The sequence below is a fragment of the Halichoerus grypus genome, chromosome X (assembly GCF_964656455.1).
Source record: "Halichoerus grypus chromosome X, mHalGry1.hap1.1, whole genome shotgun sequence".
In the NCBI taxonomy this organism is placed as follows: Eukaryota; Metazoa; Chordata; class Mammalia; order Carnivora; family Phocidae; genus Halichoerus; species Halichoerus grypus.
Window position 1 is genome coordinate 114,490,686 of NC_135727.1, and position 21,120 is coordinate 114,511,805.

General features: G+C 43.6%; 1 protein-coding gene, 1 long non-coding RNA gene and 1 pseudogene across 2 annotated transcripts in view; 1 reads left to right on the forward strand and 2 right to left on the reverse strand.

Moving 5' to 3' along the window:
- Positions 1-21,120, reverse strand: part of LOC118548244 (membrane-bound transcription factor site-2 protease) — a 192,796-nt gene that overhangs the window by 54,327 nt on the left and 117,349 nt on the right. The gene's annotated exons all lie outside the window — the stretch shown is intronic.
- Positions 1,060-2,448, forward strand: LOC144380496 (uncharacterized). The gene is made up of 3 exons (XR_013444671.1): positions 1,060-1,584; positions 1,699-1,798; positions 2,236-2,448. It is a non-coding gene; the product is annotated as an uncharacterized LOC144380496 (long non-coding RNA).
- Positions 3,903-5,386, reverse strand: LOC118548246 (keratin, type II cytoskeletal 8 pseudogene; annotated as a pseudogene).

Below are 21,120 nucleotides of genomic sequence, written 5' to 3' on the forward strand. Positions count from 1 at the left end.
AGTAGCTAGCATATCCCTAGGGCTCAAGGCACCAAAGGGAGGAGGTTATGCTACCAGAACCTTGGAGGGTAGGGGAGGGGGCCACTATCCCAGGAATGGTTGGGCTGGATGGTTGGAGGAAATGTTGTGGCTAAGGGCTTGTGGCCAGAAGGAGAAAAATTAAGAGAGCAAGTGTGAGAGCAGAACTCCTACTATTACCCTCTTTCTACTTATGATTAAGTACCAGTGCCTCTTATTGGTGGAAGCCACCTGCTAAAGGAGCCTGGGACAGCATTTTGCAAACACCCAACCCCAGTGCTACCTTGCTGGGGATAGAAGGTTGAATGTGGAGCTGAAAGCTAGGTAGGTATCCAGCACTGTTTAGCTTGTTGAATTTTAGGATTTGTCATCTTCAAACATGGCAAATTCTTAGCCATTCTCACTTTGACTGTTCTTTTTCCCTTGTTTTTTTCCCCCTCATTTTGAAAGTCTGATTAAATGTAATAGGTTCTTTATCTGCCCTGTCTTTTTCCCTCTCTTTAATATTTTCCATGTCTTTATCATGCTGCATTCTGGGTAGTTTCTTGAAATCCATCTTTCAGTTCATTATTTCTTACTTTGGCTGTGTTTAATTTGCTGTTCTGAATGGTGTATTGATTTTCCAATTTTAATTTATTTTTAATTTCTAGAAATTATATTCGGTTTTGTTTCAAATCTGATTTGCTATTTTTTTTTTTACTTTCTCTTGTTCCTTAGTCATATTCTCAATTCTACATATTAAACATGCTCATTATATATTGTGTATCCGATGATTCCAGTATCTGTAATGTCAGCTGTTCTGATCCTTTGTTTCTGCTAATTATTGCTCATGGTAATGTGTATTTTTTTCCTTTTTTATTGCGAACTCATGTTTGTTGGAATTCTATCTGGTGGAAGTAATTAATGCCTGAGCTTAAGGTAAGTTCCTCCTGAGAGGAGTAACATTTACTTTTGCTAAGTACCTTAGGGCCCCACTAACCTGAGGGGTCACTTAAATCCAAATCATTAATTTTTTAGGTCCCAATTAGATGGATTAGAGGTGTGGTGTCCAGTTGTGGTAGGCTGCTTCTGAAATGGCTCCCAATGATCATTGCCTCTTGGTAATCATGCCTTGTGTGATCCCCTCCCTTTGTATGTGGGCTAGACCTAGTGATGTGCTTCTAATAAATACAATACTGACAAAATGATGGGGTGTGACTTCCATGATTAGGTTACAAAAGACTGTGACTTCTATCTTCCTTATTCTCTCTCTCTCTCTCTTTCTGGCTCTTCTCACTTGCTCACTCTGATGAGACAAGTTAGTATGTTATAAGCTGTCCTGTTGAGAGGCAAGGAACTGAGGGCAGCCTCCGGCCAATAGCTAGTGAGGAACTGAGGCCTTCAGACCAACAGCCTAAAGAACTGAATACTGTCCACAACCTCACGAGCAGGGTTGGCAGCAGATCCTTCCCCGACTGAACCTTAAAATGACTGCGGCCCAGCTGACAACTTGACTGCCACCTTGTGAGAGACCCTGAGCCAGAGGACCCAGCTAAGCTGGGCCCAGATTTCTGACCCACAGAAATGGTGAGATCAGAAATGTTACTTCAAGACACTCAGTTTTGGTGTTATTTGTTATCAAGTAGTAGGTAAGTATCACACCAATCACCAGCAGTAATAGTCCTATTCTACTCTGTACAGGTTGAGCCAAATCTATGTTATTATTTCCCACTGTGGCCATCATTCCTCGAGAGGATCCTGGAACAAACCAGAAAGTACCCAAAGAAAGACTGTTAGGGGGGTAAGTGGTCTGGAAAATATGTCATATGAAGAACAGGTGAATGAATTAGGTGAGTTCTACCTGAAAAATTTATCTATTATGATTTTTTTTCACATTTTAAAAAAAGATGGTGTTTGAAAAGAAGCCTCATCTAGGAGCAGTAGGAATTATCAACACTTATAGGCTCCAAAGCTGTTGGAGGCTAGTTTGTAATCAGAAAATTCCATGGGAGACTTTTTTTTTCCTCTTCCATCTATAGCCAAGGCCAGGAAGGGCGAGTTTCTTCTTTAATCTCTGGGGATGTTTGGTCTGTTCTAGTTCACTCACTGAGCGTCCAGTTTCCACATCTTCTGTCCCTACTGAGGGCACATTAAAATAGCTAAGGTCAGCAGATGACATCAGTTTGAGAGATTACTCCCCTCTCTGAATTCATGTTTTCTCATCCTGAATTTTTTTAGAACCTCTGAAGGTGCCTGGGTGTCTCAGTCAGTTGAGCATCTGCCTTCGGCTCAGGTCATGATCTCAGGGTCCTGGAATCAAGCCCTGTGTCATCTGCGGGCTCCCTGCTCAGCGGGGAGTCTGCTTCTCCCTCTCCTACTGCTGCTCCCCCTGTTTGTGCTCTCTCTCTCTCTCTGTCTCAAATAAATAAATAAAAAATCGTAAAAAAAAAAAAAAAAACCTTTGAGGATTTCCCTTACTTTCCACTACTTCAACCATGCATTTACGAAATATTTAAAATACTTTTCTAATATTTTATGCATTTTTGTCCTAGGAAGTTTTTCAGGATAGCTAATGTGTCATATTACTGGAAATGAAAGTCCCTACAGACCTGTTTTTTTTTTAAATTGTGGTAAAATATACATAACATAAATATTACAGTTTCAGCCATATTAAAGTGGCATTAAGTGCAGTCACAATGGTATATAACCATCATCACTATTTCCAGAACTTTTTCATCATCCCAAAGAGAAACTCTGAACCCATTAAATAATAACTTTCTATTCCCCCCACCTTCCTCCCAGCCCCTGGTAACCTCCTACAGGCCTTCTTTAAAGGGATAAGTTACTGCAGATCTTTTGAGAATATATCTGCCTAATCCCAGCTACTCTCAGATCCTAGGTTGAGGAAAAATGGTCAAAGACTATAAATTTAACATTGGGGACTTACTCCAGGGAAGTGCTATTGATTATTTCTGTGCTCTGTGCCAATGACCAGTTCCTTTTAAAGTTGACATGTGCTGCCAATATTCATATTTTAGGAAATTGCAATTTGGCTTTTCTGCCATTCTCCAGAAGCCCTGCTGTTTCCCAATTTTACCTTTATAACCTTCAGCAAAAAACCCCCCATGCGGCATGGAATTCCTACTACTTAGCTAGTAGATATTGCTAAGAAGAGCAAGATCAAAGCTTACTGCATTTTAAGTGAAAAGTCTGTTGTTTGTATGTGTACCTGCTATCATTAAAAAGAAATAATTACTCAGTGTACCTTTTCCATAGGAAAGTTTCATTAACTTCATAGCTAAGTGTATGAGAAGACAAGATACATTAAAGACTGAGCATTCTCTACTTCTCTCCCCATAACTGTCTAGTAAAGAGAACCACAGCTTACCACTCCCACCCCCCAGAGTTTCTGAGTAATTAGATCTCGGTTGGTGGAGTGGGTGGAGAATCTGCATTTCTAACCAGTTCCCGGGTGATGCCCATACTGCTGATCCCAAGAGCACACTGTGAAGTGCGAGCCACTGAGGTCCCTGATTGCGATGTCCCAGTGAGAGGCAGTGGAGGTGAGAGGTTGTTGGATTTAGGATATATTTGGAGGGGTCTAGCCAATGAAACTTGATGTTAAACATTGTGATCCTAGGTTGTTCTTTAAGTAGGTTTCCTGTTTGTGTGTTTCTGCTTTTTAGTTTTTTATTTTATTTATTTATTTTAAAATTTTGAGGTGGAGGGGTTGGCAGAGCCATCTGAGGCTTTATTTGGGAAAAGACACTTGAATTGGTTTTTAGTTGGGGGCATGGGCAAGAGGGGGTACCCAAGGCAGTAGACACCCCCAAGGGTAGGCTGAGGGCTGAGGCTGAGCCTCAGGTGTGTGTCTTGTTCCTGATGCAACCTCCACAGCTCCTTCCCCCAAAGGCTCTGTGGCAGCCTCAGGAGCAGGGAGGCTGGAAGGGACCACAGTGGCTGTTCACTTGGACCGGACATCAGATGACTTGCACACCAGCTTCACAACCGTGGTCTTGGAGAAGCTGACTTGGCTGAAGGAACTGGAGACCTCCCGCAGCTGAAGCTGGACTGGAAGGAGCTAAGGCTGTAGCTGAGGGCAGGGCTCATGAGGGCCCTGTAGGCTGAGGTCAGCCCACGTGAGTAGTCATCTTCTGCCTCACAGACTCCAGCTGGCTGTCCTCGCCCTCCAGCAGCTTGCAGGAGGTGGTGATCTCGATGTTCAGGGCCAGCTTGACATTCACGGACTCCTGTTACTCATGCAGCTGCCACACCAGGTCCTGCTTGGCTCACTGCAGGGCAGCCTCCAGCTCGGCCAGCTTGGCATTGGCGTCCTTAATTAACAGTTAGCTCCCCACACTGCTCTGCATCACTGGTGGCGGCCTCCAGGGAAGCCCTCTGGCCTTTGAGGCCCTCCATCTCAACCTGGAGTTGGCTCATGTTCTGGTTCATCTCAGAAATCTCCATCTTCATGTGACAGCGGTCATCCCCGTGCTTCCCAGTCAATATCTGCAGCTCCTCGTACTTGATCTGGTACATGGTGTAGGCCTCAGCCTGGCTGTGGTTGGTGATGTCCTTGTCCTGGACCTTGACCTGGGCAATGATGCTGTCCAGATCCATGGAGCAGACACAAACGTGTCTGAGATCTGGGCCTGCAGCTCACTGATCTTCTCTTCATACAGCTGCCTTAAGAAGCTGATCTTCTCAGTCAGCCCTTCGAGGTGGGACTCCAGCTCTACCTTGTTCATGTAAGTGTCGTCCACATCCTGCTTGATTAGGACACATTTATGCTCCATGTCTGCATGCTGTTTGATCTCCTCCTACTACTTTTTCTTGAATCCTCCACCAGTCCCTGCATGTTGCCAAGTTCCACCTCCAGCTTCAACTTCTCCTGGCCCAGGGTGTCCAGCTGCCACCAAAGGTGGTTGTCATAGCTCTTGAACATGTTATCCTTGTTGCTCCGAGCCGTTTCCTGCTGCTGCGCGAGGCTCCACTTGGTCTCCAGAATTTTGTTCAGCTGATCCGGGTGCCACACCTTGATGAAGGAGGCGAACTTGTCGAGGGTTTCCAACTGCTCCTTCTCCTGGGGGTGCACAGCCTCGATGCTGGGGTCCACCTCCAGCTTAAGGGGACTCAGCAGGCTCTGGTTCACTGAGCTAACAGTGATGCCCCTCATACCCTCGGCCCCACTGTGGCTCCGGACCATACTCACGCTGGTGCTCAGGCCACACAGGAGAAGGCTGAAGAGCTGATATGAGCGCCGGGTGCACCTGCGTACATGTGGCTACCGAAGGCCCCAGGGGCTGCAGGTGGACACCTTGTAGGACTTCTGGGTCACCCTGATGGACATGGTGGAGGCTAGAGTGGAGGCGAGTAGGCTGAACCTGAAAGAGGTTCAAGAAGGACACGAGAAGCTGCTTCTCTGTGGGGGCTTTTTAGTTTTTTAAATATAAGAGCCAGTGCAGTTTTCTTAAACATACAAGCTCTAGGTTCAAATCAAAACTCTACCACCTATCAGTTGTGCAGTCTTGCACATTACTTCATTTTTCATTTGTAAAATGTGGATGATATGAGCAGGGGGTTCTTGTAAGGAATAAATGAGATAGCTCATATAAAACTTATCATGGGGGTGCCTGGCTGGCTTAGTCAGTAGATCATATGACTCTTGATCTCATTGTTGTGAGTTTGAGCCCCACACTGGGTGTACAGATTACTTAAAAATAAATTTTTTTTTAAGATTTTACTTATTTGAGAGAGAGCACGAGCAGGGGGTAGAGGATGGGGTGGGGGAGGGGCAAAGGGAGAGGGAGAAGCAGACTCCCCACTGAGCAGGGAGCCCGATGCAGGCTCAATCCTGGACCCCGAGATCATGACCTGAGCTGAAGGCAGCTGCTTAACCTACTGAGCCACCCAGGCACCCCCAAAATAAAATCTTAAAGAAAAACTTATGGTATATGGAATATGGATTTTTGCCTGGTTTAAGTTGGGGCAAGGAGACACTGTTTAGATATTATAATAAGTATTGTTAAAACAACAGAAGAAAATTCATTTCTTTTCTTTTTCTTTTTTCTTTAAAAAATTTTATTTTTTTAAGTAATCTCTATACCCAACGTGGGGCTCAAACCCACAACCCCCAGATCAAGAGTCATATGCTCTACTGATGGATGCAGCCAGGCACCCCTCCATTTATTTTCTAATATTTTTTGGTAACCAAGAAATTTGCAGAAAGCTAATTTTTAAAATTTCTATTTTTATCGCCTTAACACAGAGCATATATTGGGTCAACAATAATTCTGATAGGCGACTTGAAAAATTTAGCTTATATCTTCTCGGCAAATTCTGTACAATATTATGTACAGTATTTACAATGGACATTTTATCCACCTGGATTTAATGGGTTTTGGTGAGAACTGCAAATTGGATATCTGTACTTGGCACTTGGAAATTTTCATTTACTTATTCAGTTATCTTATCAGTGGCACAATTAAAAAATGCTGAATTATTATCCATTCAGCGATAAAACGGCCAAAGGTCAAAATCTCTGATACTGGTTTTTGGCATACTGACACACCAAAGCAAATGATGCAAAAATTTTTAAATGTTTTCAGAGCTCAGTAAAATTTTGGCCAAGAAAAGTTTTCATGCAGGAAACATGATGCAAACATCTATTTTTTTCTTACCTTTCAGAAAATGGAATTGTCCACTATATAATAATACATAATTCCAACAAATTCTTCTGCATCCAATTAGCTATAAAAAGAACTAACCATCAAAAGGCAATCATCTGTAGCAAAACGTTTTATCTTTGTAGATGCCAATAAAGGTTTCATTTCTTTTGAAAAATAGACAAAGATTATTTTCCAGCAAAATATAAACAGTCTTCTTGCATGCTGTAATGATCCAGGCTTGTTGTTTTCTTTTCCAATGGTTTTTAAGTGGAGACACACATGAGAATCACTTGGAGGGGGGTGCATCTTCACAATAGCCCTGGTCCTGGCCCCTGGGTAGATGCAAGGCTGAGACTCTCTGAGGCTGGAACATGGACATGTTCGTGTTTACATGTTCTTTAGGCTCCCATAAGACCACCATTTTGGGCCACGTGGCAGTTTGGATAATGTGAAAGCCCTTCTGCTATAGAACACCTAGAAGTGCTGGATAAAATAAGGCAAGCACCTTTTTTTAAAAAAAAAAAAGTTTATTTTTTTTTAGTAATCTCTATGCCCAACATGGGACTCAAACTCAGGACCCTGAGATCAAGAGTCAACATGCTCTTCTGACGGAGCCAGCCAGGTGCCCCCCCACCTTTTTCTTAAAGTTTATTTTCTTTTAAAAGGAAAATATCATTTTATTTTTTTTAAGATTTATTTATTTGAGAGAGAGAGGGCGTATGTGGACTTGCACGCGAGTGTGGGGAGGGGCAGAGGACATGAAAATCTCAGAGTGTTGGCTGAGCACGGAGTCAGACTGGGCCTTGATCTCATGACTCAAGAGATCATGACCTGAGCCGAAATCAAGAGTTGGACGCTTAACCAACTAAGCCACCCAGGCGCCCTGAGGAGGCAAGTGTCATTTCATTTATCTATCTATCATCTATCATCTATCTATCTATCTATCTATCTATCTATCTATCTATCTATCATCTATCTATCTATCTATCTATCTATCGATCGATTCTATTTATTTATTTAGTTATTTAGTTATTTAGTTAGTTAGTTATTGAGAGCACAAGTAGGGGGAAGGACAGAGGAAGAAGGAGAGAAAATCAGGAGCAGACCCTGCGTGGAGCCCGGAGCCTGACTTGGGGCCTGATCCCACACCCCTGAGATCACTACTGGAGCCAAAATCAAGAGTTGGAAGCCTGACCGACTGAACCACCCAGGCACCCTGGCAAGTATCATTTTAAATGCACAGTTAGGAGAGTAAGGAAAATATTTCAAGGCCAAAGTCAGAGCTGGACCTACAGTTCCACATGGTAAGGAGCTGCTGACACTATTTCCCCCGGAGAGGAAGAGAGAACTGTTATTTTTGTAACCAAGATCTTGGGTTTTAACAGCCTTGGCGCTCCAGCAAAAAGGGTCTGGGAGCAGACAAGATGGGGATCTGGAACTAAGAACCTTGTATAAACTTAGGACCCTGAGAGGGCTACAGTGGAGTAGGAAGCAAAGCCATCCATTAGCTGAGGTAGAAAACAAAGCAGCTGGTCTACCCTTATCTGAGCTTTGAGTGGGGGGGGATACACACACACACACACACACACACATACACACACACACATCCATGGGAATAAATAATCATCATCTTTTCTGAGGGTAGTTTTCAGTCTGAATTTATATTACCTCTGTGGCCTGGTAGCCCCAAGCTAGGAAATTAGTTTAAGAGATGGTTGCAGACTGGATTATTTTCATGGCTCTTGGAAAAAGCAAATGCAGGACATCTTTTGAGGGGCACAATCAAGTGAGACCAAAGCATGGTTGTGGGGGACTGTGGGAGTAATTTAACCAGAGCCCAGGTGCTCCTGGGGTGCGGAGTGGCTGAAGAGAGGGTGGACTGCCTGACCTCAGGCAATCACCCTGCTCCCTGCATAGCTGATGGAGACTGTCTTCTCCAAGTGCCACTACTCTGAGAGTCCAAAGGTGTACACTTAGCCTCAGAATTTGCTCAGTGGGATGAGAGTAAACAGATGACTCTTTCATCATCCTGTCCCCAGCAAATGATATAGTTAGAGCCTTGTGTGAGAACTTGCATATAGGGAGTACTCCTTGTTGCTTCCCTTGAACTTTGGAGTTGACTCAGATTAGGGCTGGCCTTCAGCCATTACCTGTTGATATGAGGCTAAGCTGCCAGAACCTCCATGGGAATATGAGTTCATAGGCCAAAATAACCAGACATCTGAGGAATACAGATGCCTCAAGAGAAAAACAACAATTTATGCTGACCAAGTACCAATTGTAGTAGAAATACTAACAAGCCAATCAAGGATTTTAAGTAAATAAGAAATGACTTCCCCTTCCAGTTAAGATGGAGAAAGTTGCAAGATACTGCCATTCCCACTCGACCAGGTGACTTGAGTAACTGCCAGTCGAAATCTGCTACTCTGTTCCAATAACCTGTAGAGCAATGAATGCATGGGTAGATGCAGACAGGCTAAATTTGATAAGAATGGTGATCTATGGTGATATTATTTACATGCGTGTGCTTACATTTTATTCAATACTATGCAATTTTATCTTGAAACTGCTGAGTCAATTAGGGGTAAGTTGGGGGAGATGTAAAGGTGAATACATCACTAACAGAATGGTTTATTAATTTGTGGTTCATTGGAAGACTACAGATTGTTCAAACAAATAGCTGTGAAATTTTCCTTAATCCTTTGTCATGGAGGTGTAACCCCAAATGAAAATCAGGGTGCCAGCATTATGGTACTACAACCAGCTTTATAAGAAGAGCCAGTCAAATTTTAATTTATTTAGCATTACTTCACTTGCAGATTGTTTTTACAAATTGCATTGGCATATTCAACCTTTCTGGATTCAAACATTACATGTGTGAGAGCTACATGGCCTTGAGGTATGCAATTGTCCTCAAAAGCTTTGTGGAAACCTAAGTGTCAATCAGAAGCAACATTTGGTCAGTAATGGAGCCCTAGAAAAAAGTATGGTGAGCTAGGTAAACATTATATGCCCTGTCCTGGGGAGAGGGTCCACTGTGAGTCTCAACAAATATCCAAAATGCCTGATGCTTCAAACCCTGAAATTATGGCAAGCTAATGAAACTTGATTCCATTTTGGGGAAAAGACAGTCTTTTTAATAAATGGTGCTGTGAAAACTGGACAGCTACATGCAGAAGGATGAAACTAGACCACCTTTTAACACCATACACAAAAATAAGCTCAAAATGAACTGAAGACCTAAATGTGAGACCTGAAACCGTAAAAAATCCTAGAAGAAAAAACAGGCAGGGGGAGCCTGGCTGGCTTAGTCAGTATAGCATGAGACTCTTGATCTCGGGGTTGTGAGTTTGAGCCCAACATTAAGTGTACAAATTACTTAAGATTTTTTTTAATATTAAAAAAAAACACAGGCAGTAATTTCTCTGACATTTGCCCTAGCAACATTTTTCTAGATATGTTTCCTAAGGCAAGAGAAATAAAAGCAAAAAAAAAAAAAATGGGACTACATCAAAATAAAAAGCTTTAAAAAGCTTTTGCACAGCAAAGGAAACCATCAACAAAACAAAAAGGCAATCTACTGAATGGGAGGAGATATTTGCAAATGATATATCTGATAAGGGTTTAATATCCAAAATATATAAAGAACTTATACAACTCAAAACCAACCAACCAACCAACCAACCAACTAACCAACCAACCAGACTTCTTTTCCAAAGAAGACATCCAGACGGCCAAAAGACACATGAAAAGATGCTCAACATCACTCAGCATCAGGGAAATGCAAATCAAAACTATAATGAGATATCTCTTCACACCTGTCAGAATGGCTAAAATAAAAAAGAGAAGAAACAACAAGTGTTGGTGAGGATGTGGAGGAAAAGGAACCCTTGTACACTGTTGGAATGTAAATTGGTGTAGCCATCGTGGAAAACAGTATGGAGGTTCCTCAAAAAATTAAAAATAGAAATACCATAGGACACAATAATTCCACTATTGGGTATTTACCCAAAGAAAACAAAAACACTAATTTGAAAAGATATATGCACCCCCATGTTTATCACAGACAAATAAAAAGTCCACACAGCAGTTATATTTCTCAATAAAAATTCATCATGAAGCATATTGGGGTGTCATATTTAGTCCCCTGTGGGTTAGGCTGAATCATGATCTCTGAGATAAATCTCATAGTAACAACCAAGGACCAGACTTAGACCAGGGTGAATTCATTAAGATAAACACCATCAAGGGAGTAGCCATCCTGCTAGCCCTTCTTGGTTGTGTACCTTTCCTCCCCCATCTACAGTGCATATGGTGACTATTCCAGTCCCTAGTGCTGAAGAATTTAAAAGAGGGTGAAGAAGCTTGTGTTTGCAGTGTGATGTTTTACTCCAGGCCTCTATTGAAACTCTGCCCTCAAAAGTCAGTAGCACTGTCCTGGTGGCCCAGTGCAATGTCTTCTCAGCCTTTATCCTACACTCGCTTTGCTACTTGAACCTACTGACCACCGTCTCAGTTCCTGGGAATCCTATCTGAGGCAGTCCAGACTGGAAAGAGACAGAAGGGTGAATCTGAGCCACAGTTCAGGAAATTAAGCACGAAACCTAAATATTTATTAGGCATCTGCTAATTATGCGTGCTAGGCATTTTCTTTCAGGCACCTGCGATGTATCGGTGAATAAAACAAAGACTGCTGCCTACGCAAATGAATATAAATGTCTCCAGGAACATTAACAGGATAAAGGATTTTATTCTCTCCTTCATGTCACTGTAGGTTTTATTCTCATTTTTATTACAGTACCTTCAATGTATTATTGCAAATGTTTGCTTATGGGTCTGTCTCTCCATCCTGGACTACGGCTTTTGGGATGGCAGGGATGGCGTATTTCATTATGCTGACACTCGGCGGGCATTTGATAAATGTCAGTAGAATAAATACCTGAATGAACAAATGAAGCTGGATTGCTAAACAGGCCGGCACTCTAATGTCTTAGAGAGATTGTGCTTATTTTGGTCTTAGAGGAAAGTAGATTTTATATTAAAAAGAAAACCCCCCACAAAACAAGAATACTGCACTAAAAGGAATACATATTAAACAAGAATCAGGGCTTCTCTCTGACACCCTAGACAAGACCCCATCATTTATTTTTCTCTGGATTAACAAAGCCATCTCTCAGCTTGGCTGTGTTCCTCTTCCAACTGGGCTTCTCTCCCTCAATCTGTTCTCCATAATGGAGCCAGGGAGTGTTTTAAAATACGACTATGACCGTGTCATTCCCTTCAGCAAAATTTGCCATGGTTTTGTATTTTAGTCAGTTTTTGCTGTATAACAGCCCCCACATCTGAGTGACTTACCAAAATAAATATTTTCATGCTTTTAGGTCTGCAGGTTGGCAGCAGTTTGGCTCACCCAGGTTGGGTTCAGCCGGGTAGGACTCCAGGTTTCTGGTAGGGTTTAGGTGTCATCTTTGAACCATCATTCTAGGGCCTAGCCTGAAGGGGCATCGGCTCCCTGAAGCATATCCTTGACACACACCACCACAGGGGTGCAAAACGACAGGTGAACCCAAGTAGCTCATTCAGAGCTTCCGCCGGCCTTCTCTGCTACTGTTTCATTGGCCAAAGCAAGTCGCATTGCTAAACCCGAGGTCAAGGGGCAGGGACGTTTACTCTGCACACCGTAAAGCTGTGGTCAGTTCTGTAACACAAATGGCGGAAAGAATTGGGAGCAACAACCCAATCGACCCCACTTTTCCTTGACCTTAGGATTCAGTCCTAAACCCTTCACAATCTATTTTCTTACTTTCCCACCTTCTCTTGCAACTTTTCCTCCTCTCTCACTGCATTTTCTTCGAGCTTTGGATGATCAGGAGACGATCAGGTCCAATAAGAGGGCATGCTGTTTTTCACGTGCAAGCCTTCATCCGTGCTACTGCCTTCTCCTGATGCACCCTTCTGTCTCTCTTCCTCACCCCTACCTCCCTGCTCCCACTCGCCCCAGGGGATTCACCTCTCCTGGCTGCCAGTATAAATGGTACCTCCTGTCCATCCCTCCTTGTCTGCATCGCCAAAGCTCCAGCACTTGATTTTATCAGAGCCTTTCTCACCAGGTATTGTTTTTTTTCTTATGTAATTGACTGGCTCCCCTGATTGACTGTGACCTTCCTGAGGTTGGAGACTGTGACTCTCTTCCACCAGCCTGTCCCCAGTTATTGCCTTGCATACAAGAGTACTCATTTTGTTTTTATTCAACGAATGTACTCATAAGCAAGAACAAACAACAGAGAATACAATTTGGTTTGAGGGTCTGCTCAAAGTAATTTATTTTGAAAAGTCTAGGATATACACATGTCCAAAAGGCTTAAGGCAATGAAATATGTGCATAGCCTTTTCATTTTTTCAGAGTCCTCTCTGGTCTCTGATGCTTATTTTCATTACACAAATCTCCCCTTTTTGAGACTTTTGTCATCCGCACACTACATTGCAAGACAGTCTATAGGTGAGCCCGGTAGTGTGAGGAAAGACTTTACCCTGTGGCTGTAATAAGAAGACAGAACTGGGCCGATGATGTTTGCAACAATTCAAAGGACACAGCCAGAATATTGATCAGCTCTTGTGGCTGACCGTATGCCAAGGGACAAAAGCAGCTCCCCCAGGACCGAGTGGTGAGACCTGCCTTTGTAAGATACACGGCTCTAAGTTACTTGTTTATAGCCAGAAGACTAATTCTTAATTGATGCATTTCTGAGTGAAGAGACCCAGATGTTACATGCTAATTTTCTCTTTTAGAGTGTGTCAATTTATGCAGTTCTGGCTTGAGGGCTGGGAGTCGATCAGTCACACCTGACTACCTGCTCTACATGAAAATATGAGCACTAATGTCTTGTCTCTGGAATTTGAGGAAGAAAATTTCATTAAGGATGGGAGCCATTCCTAGTCCCCAATAAAGGGCAGACAAGAAGGCCAATTAAGGATCTGAAGGTGATTGGCTGGTGGGTGTGGGGTGTGCATGGAGGGGGGATAGTAGAAGTCATGGAGGACCCAAATCTTCCAGGTCCTAGCATATGGGTTTGTTTACTTCTAGAGGTGATTGCCAGCTGAGGCCTGTGTTCTTGCAGCTCATTTCAAATTCTGATGATAGAGAAATTATTCCTTTTTCTGATGATGAGAAATCTGATCCAAGTCGCATAGGCTTAGAAATGTCTATGCTAGTAATTTGCTAAATTTAAGGATATAGGATTTCACAATTAGATTCTCATTTAAGAAAAACCATCTTGCTTATTTAGAGAATTAGTCTTTTATTAGTCAAAATGGATTTGCTTCTGAGGCTTAAACTACTTGGACTCATTTCAGGCAAATGTTTTCTAAGAGCTGAGTTCTTAAATTGAAAGAGAAACATAAGCCAACATAATAACATATTTAATGAGCTGCATGAATGCCTTGAAAAATCCCATCCTGGCCAAACAGTAGAACAGATATCATAACCAAAGCTGCCAAATAGCTTCTGCCGAAGGGCCCAAATCATCCTAGGTTACAGTATAGACTCGTGGCATTTATTTATTTTTTCGATTTTCTGAGTTTCTTCTTATATAAAGCTTGGTCCTTTTAATTGTAGCCTCATTTTTCCCAGCTAATTTAAGGGCTTGGCAACACTGACTTGATTGTTTCTCAGATGGGATCAGTAATCTCTTTGGAAAAGCATGTGGGTTCGTGTGTGTCGGGGAGCAGGGGGAGGTGGTTATAAAGAGACTATGGAAACACTTTACATGTGCAAGCAGGGATGTGGAGAACTCCAGATTGTATGATTAACCTCTTCCAAAATGTCTCCCATCCTCTGTGCTGTGACCCTTTATCTCCCAATTGTTTTAGAAGTTGCTACGCAGTTCTCAGCACAGCTGCTTGAACTTCACGACGGCCTTGGGGACTTCCCCTCTGCCCATTTCGTCATTCACAGGACAGCGAACCTCTCCCAGCGCATATGGGAACTGCTCCGGTGGCCACAGAGAGGAGTCCAGCAGGACAGGGCCTGGGTGAGGGAGCCAGGTGAGGGAGAGAGGGCTGAGGCTGGAGGGCGCGGCTGTAGCTGGATCTGGAGGGCTGGAGGATCATGGATTTCAAGGTGAAGAAATGGCTTCTCAACGCACATGTTTCCAGGGTTCCAGGGAGAGGCCCTGGAAAGAGAACTTTCAGGGATGGATGCTCTGCTGGCCATGCTCGCCTGACTCACCTCCTGAATCTGACCTTCTTTGGGCTCTCTTATGAGCTATTGCTGCCACCACCCCCAGGCCTCCTAGCGTTCTGGTGAAGGAACCTGACCCGGGGTGGCTGTTCAGTCATTGCCAGGGTTTTTGGTTACTATAAGGAAATACTCAATGAGCAGAGACGGATGTGAATTATGGATCTCCTCCCCCACAACCAGGTGGATACCACTATAAAACCAAACCTAATTCTGCCAAACATAACAAGTACTTAGAGCCAACAGTCACCAGACAGACGACTCATCCCCGTGAGTTTGGTGAGCTCACTGTCAGTTCCTTAGGCATTCCGACAAGCCCCTGGTCCCAAAGGTTTCATCCAGGGCAGACCCAGCACTGCTGTGAAGACGAGTGACTGGACCTTTTAGTGAGGTCAGGCCCCCATTGTCCTTTTTGAAGGGAGCACACACCAGATCAAATAGATTGGTTTAAGTTTATGTTTGGCTACTCGATGTAGTAGATTCCTATTTTCTTATTTATGCAAGAGCTCTGAGGCTCATGGAATCTTTCGGGTCCCTCATAGATCTCCAACACCACTCATTTCACCAATGAGCAATGATTTCCAACATCCCCTGAATTAATATAAAAGCCCCAGGGAAGATTCACATGGCCATGTTTGCAGAGCTACCCTGGAATGTGGTTTACTGATGAGAACCCTTCAGTGTTCGCTAACTGCCCCTGGGGTGTAGATTAAAGTACATTTTCACTCCTGTAGCAATTCCTGTGCTCCTTCCCCCCCACTAATCTTCATGAACAATATTATACACATCCTTCATGGAAATAAAATAACTCCATAAAATCCCTGCCCCTCACAGTAAAGCAGTGTACAGATTATTAACCATTGTTCCTCAATTCCAAACTCTTCTTTGTGCTGCTGGGGTGGGGACTCTGTGAGCGTGCCTGCTTAGCCAGCCGTCCCTGCTAGGCTCTGCCTGGAGGGCCCCCGGGCAGGGACCACAAGGCAGGAAGAAGAAAGCACTTTGCTCCCTCCTGGGTCCAGCCTCAGCCAGCGATTACACTTCGCTCTGTCAGCAGCATCAGCTTCCTGTGCTTCCGATACACTGGCACCAGCCCAGCCCCTCCCTGCTCAGAGGTCTGGGTCCCAGCTCCACGGGACCCTTCGTTGGGGCCCCTAGGCTCTGGGAACTGACTTCTTCCCTTTGTTTCTTGCAGTAACTGTCTTTGAGTTGCCTCATTGTTCTTGTTTTATGGTTCCAGGCCTCCAGTACCTGCTCTACTAAATCCCTATATTAAACTTACTCTGTTAAAATAACTGATCTGGGTTCTATTTTCCAGCCTGGATCCTAAAGGATACAGTCAGGGTCTAAATATAAGAACAGAAGCAAAAAAAAAAAAAAAAATTCTAGGAGCTTTGCAATGAAAATTTCAAACCAAAATGTTACTTTACAAGGAAAGGACTAATAGAATATGATTATCTTTGGAGAGCCCAAGGTTGAAAATGTCAGTATGGTAGGCCTATATCAGGTCATTAGAAGATTTTCCAAGATCTAGTTATCACAGTGATGTGACAGCAGGTATTGGGGAAGCGGGCACTTCGTGCCTGGGAGTAAAAGACCGTGTGCTAGCTAGTCTCGAAAGATGGTCCCAGTAATACCTTCCCTTCCTTTACACACATGCCAGTCTTTCCATCAGGGTAGAACTTCCTTCCCCTCCCTGTGAATTTGGGCTTGTCTTGTGACTGGCTTTATGCTGATATTCTGGGAATTCTGAGCCCAATCATTAATAGAACTGCCAGCATAGGCTTCTTCCCCTTGGGTTGCTCATTCCTGAGACAGTCGCTCTCATAACCCAGTCACTATGCTATGAGAAGCTCAAGCCACAAAGCAAGGCCACATAAAGGAGAACTGATGTACACTTGTCAATAGCCCTAGTTGAGAGCCCAGCAGACAGCCAGCATTTGCTGCCAGCCATGTGAGTGTGCCATCTTGAATGTTCCAGACCAGCGGGCCCCCAGATGACTGTAGTCCTAGCTGACGTCAGGTGGAGCAAGAGAACCACCCAGCTGAGCTCAGTCAACTAAGGGATGGTGAAAAAGAATGAGATGATTGTTTAAGCCCCTAGGTTCTACAGTATGTCATATGTAACAAGAGAGAACGAAATCAGACAGGAAGACTAGTTCCCAGATACTGGGAGGCTAAGATCACTGATAGGAAACCTGGGGACATGGTTACTAAGGTTGGTCAAACCCATCCTAGCACTATTTGTACCTCTACCAAATGATTCCTTGTAAGGCAGCAGAGCAGCGTGAACATTTGATTATATTGGCTGCTACCAGAATTTAGGGAAGGGCCTAAAATCCTTTGGAGGGCTGCTTAGGGGACGGAAGACAAAGCACTTGGACAAAGTGAAAAGAGACGACAAAGATCTCAGGAAAATTGCCTACATAGGAACGGAGGGGAATTCCTGGAGTGAGTGAAGACAGGAAGGCCCAGGGTGGGTGTGAGGCTGAGAGTGAGAGTGGGCAGGGCGCCAGGCAGTGGGCAGTAGGCTGAACTCTGGGGAAGTTCCTGCCAGTGAGCAGGTGGAAAACTTTTAGAACAAGGTCGTCCAGTACTCAGTATTTGCTATAAACTTACGCCTTTTTGGAATGTTTTCTGTTGAAACTGATGTGGAAATGAGACCACAGACTCAAGAGTTTTTCAAATAGGAACACTTGACATTTACTACAATTATTCATGTGAGAAGAAAGGAGGAAAGCACCTGCAAGCTAGAGCCAAATGACAATTTGCCTCAGTTCTTAACACATCAGCTTTACCGCTACTCTAATTCATGTGTGTGGTCCAAGATGCAACCCCCCCCTTCCAGAAATTGTGTTGGGATCTGCAGGGGATGGAGACTCTTGTATTCATAAACAAATTTATACAACTTTGAAAAGCAATTAAAGTATACATTTTGAAAACAAAGGAAGTCAAAGTAAACTGAATGAGTGTTCACCTGGAGAAAGATTCAGGTGACTTAAAAAGAAAGAGAATTGCAGTGGTGTCTTTTTGGCTCAGCTGATAGAGCATGTGACTCTTGATCTCGGGGTTGGGAGTTTGAGCCCTATGTAGGGGTGTAGAGATTACTTAAAAATAAAATCCTAAAAAAAAAAAAAGAGAGAATTGCAGTATTTGCTAAGAACCTAGGAATTAAACATTGAGGGAACAAAACATTAGGATCTATTTTCTTAGTTGGGTTTTTAACTTTTGGGACATATAACATGGAACTTTTTTGCTTTGGGGATAGCCAATTTCCCTCAACTAGATGAAGGATAAAGGCGTTGCCTTTCTCACCTGGACAGAGATGAGATGAGGTAACAGAATAGGAAGAAATGTGTGAGTGAGACTCAGGAAGAGCTGGGATTCCTACTGAGAAGCGGTCAGGAGATCATGAGCTCCTTGCAGACATTTGGGGACAGCATTGAATTTCTCACAAGGTTTGGGGAGGCTTGAGCTGATTGAGCTCCTTCAAATCCAAGGAACAGACCCAGGTGATAATTAAAAGAGAGTTCCAAGAGACAATTAGACCCTGGTGCACATCACACATTGTATGTAATGCATTAACTTCTTTCCTGTGCATCTAGAATGGTACTTGTTCTCAACTCTCCTTGGGAGAATTGAGAACGGAGTCACCTGAATCATCTTCTGTGTTCCGGGGTTCAGAAATGGACTCCTAATTGAGACATCAGGCTTTTTATAGCCCAAATAAGGTAACTTCTGGTAGAGTCAGAAGAGTTTAGAGAAAAACTTCGGGAGTGTGTTGAAGGCCCTGGTTGGTGAGAGGGTCCCTATTCTAGCAATCAGAACCTCAGGTCTCCAAGCTGGAGGGCACCTTGAGAGTCATGGAATTCAGTCCCCTTACTGTCCTGTTGTAAAATGAAGCTCAGAGAGGTGAAGAGACTTGTCCACGGTCAAGAGTTTGTTAGGCAGCAGAGCTGGAAGGGGAACCCTGTTTTTTGACTCTAAGCCTAGGGGTCTTCTGAGAAACAGTCCCATGTGCTTCTGGCAGATTGTATTACTGTTCCCCAAAATATTCCCTTTTTTTCTCTCTCTTCAGTACCCCTTCCCTGTGGCTCATGATCTCTCTTCTCCTTTTACCTCAACAGCCTGAGGGAATATGGCAAGGAGCAGAGCTGGGCCGGCCATCGAGTGTGAGTGAGCAATACCTTTGGCTCGGTATAAGCCACTGAAGTTTGGAGTTGTTTGTTACCGCAGGCTGACTTAGTCTATCCTGACTCTTGCTGTTTTCTTCTGCCTTGTAAGCAGACCATTTTGCAAGTGAGGGAATGTATTATCCACTGGTCAGCCTAAAAACTGCATTTCTCCTGCAAGCTATTAATTTGGATTGCTGTTACACATTCATTTCCTCTGAGTCTGGGTTGCCTGAGCAGTGTCTGAATGGATCCAATCAACCTGGGTAACTGGAAAGTAAGAGCCAAGAGTTTGGAAAAGAAACAGTGACGTTGAGGCCTTCCCTGACCATCCCTCCCTCTACTAGAGAGAAAGCAAGGGAGAGAGGCAGGAGGGTGAGGGGAACGGGGCCAAGTCAAGAAAGGGACATGGGGATCGCCGACAGGCAAAATTTCCCGACTTCATATGTTTGCTTAGGGCCAACCTTGAGAGTTAGCTCTGTACCTGACCCTTAGAAGGTTCTTTCTTACTTGGTACCCTTCCAGGTGGCCCACCCTCTCACAAGAGGCTATTCCTGATCTCTAATCAGGGACAGAAGGGACTTTTAAGATGGTGGCTTTGGGACTATATCCTAAATATTAAATTTCAATTTCCACCTTTGCAGTGTAAAACAAAGTCTTCATTCTACATGGCTTCTTTTTTTCATAATCAAACTTTAAATGATGAAAGAAGTTGAATTAGGGTATTCAAAGGTGATTGTTTATCACATTATGTCATTAATGTCACCCATTGTGTCATTAAAGTGAATCAGCTTAGGGTGAGGTAAGGGTGGCCCCAAAAGTAGATTATGTCATTAGAGAGTCATCCTTTGGCTGAAAATATTGTATACTTGCCCTGTGATTCACACATCACCTAGAAGCAAATCCACCCGATTTAGGTGAAACATTATTTTTGAGCTTTTAGAATTTTGGTATTCTCCTCAACGGAGGCCAAATTACCTAAAGGTGCTGCCAAAGTCAAAGAGTGATTGACTTTCATCGTTACAACCTCAAAACCCTAGGTCATTAAACAGTCTGCATATTTTAACCCCAATTTCATATATTTTATATAGTTGTGAGTACCCTTTAAAAGGAACCCTGGAGGGAATGTATATGGATACAAAACCTTTTTAAAATGAATTTTATATTTGGTACTTCGTGGGCAAAAAATTCACGAAGCAATGAGAACAGATAGGAGCAAGCTTTGTGTTTCAAATATTGTCACCTCATGACTCGGGCAGTTAAGACAAAAGCAATCTCATGTCAGGGTTAGGCAGGCAGCCATAAAATCGCTCTGAAGTAACTGCATGAGAAAGAAGATGTTTTGTTTATATGTTGTAAAAAGTTCACGAAGACTCCATTATGTGGGAATGTTAAGTATAACCCAAGTGACAACTCCATCCTCACATAGGCCATGTCCGATCTTGCCTGGCCCACAGCAGCCTAGCTCCAGACACTGCTCTTTTCACAAATATTTGGATTAGACACTCTCCGTTTAGGTTTCTTGTTAACACAGTGTGCCACTGTCCAGACGGAGTGGTCCTCCCTGTCCGGTGGGTGCCGCCACAAGCTACCACGACAGCACTGGGTAAGGGCACCAGACCCTGGAGGGTGATGAACGAATGAATGGCAGTGCCCCGTCTTCCTTCTTCATCCATATGCTTCCTCCGGCCTCTGTGTGCTGCGCGTCTACCATGTGTCGTTCAAAGCACAGCAAAGCTGACCTGGATCAGGGGCAGGGTAGTGGTTCAGAGCATGGATTCTGGGGCCAGGTTGTCCTACTTCAAATCCTGGCCCTGCCATTTACTAAAAGTTCCTTAACCTCTGTGTGCCTCCGTTTCCTTATGTGTAAAATGGGTAGGATGATAACCGTACCTACTCACAGGGTTGTTACGAGGGTTAAATGAGTCTGGGCACAGAACGGGCATAGAACATGTTGTTCCTGGCTCATAGGAAATGCTCTGTGTTAGCTGTCACTGGCTAATTATCATTGCCCCTGGTTGCCGTGATTTGGAATTACATCTGTCAGGAG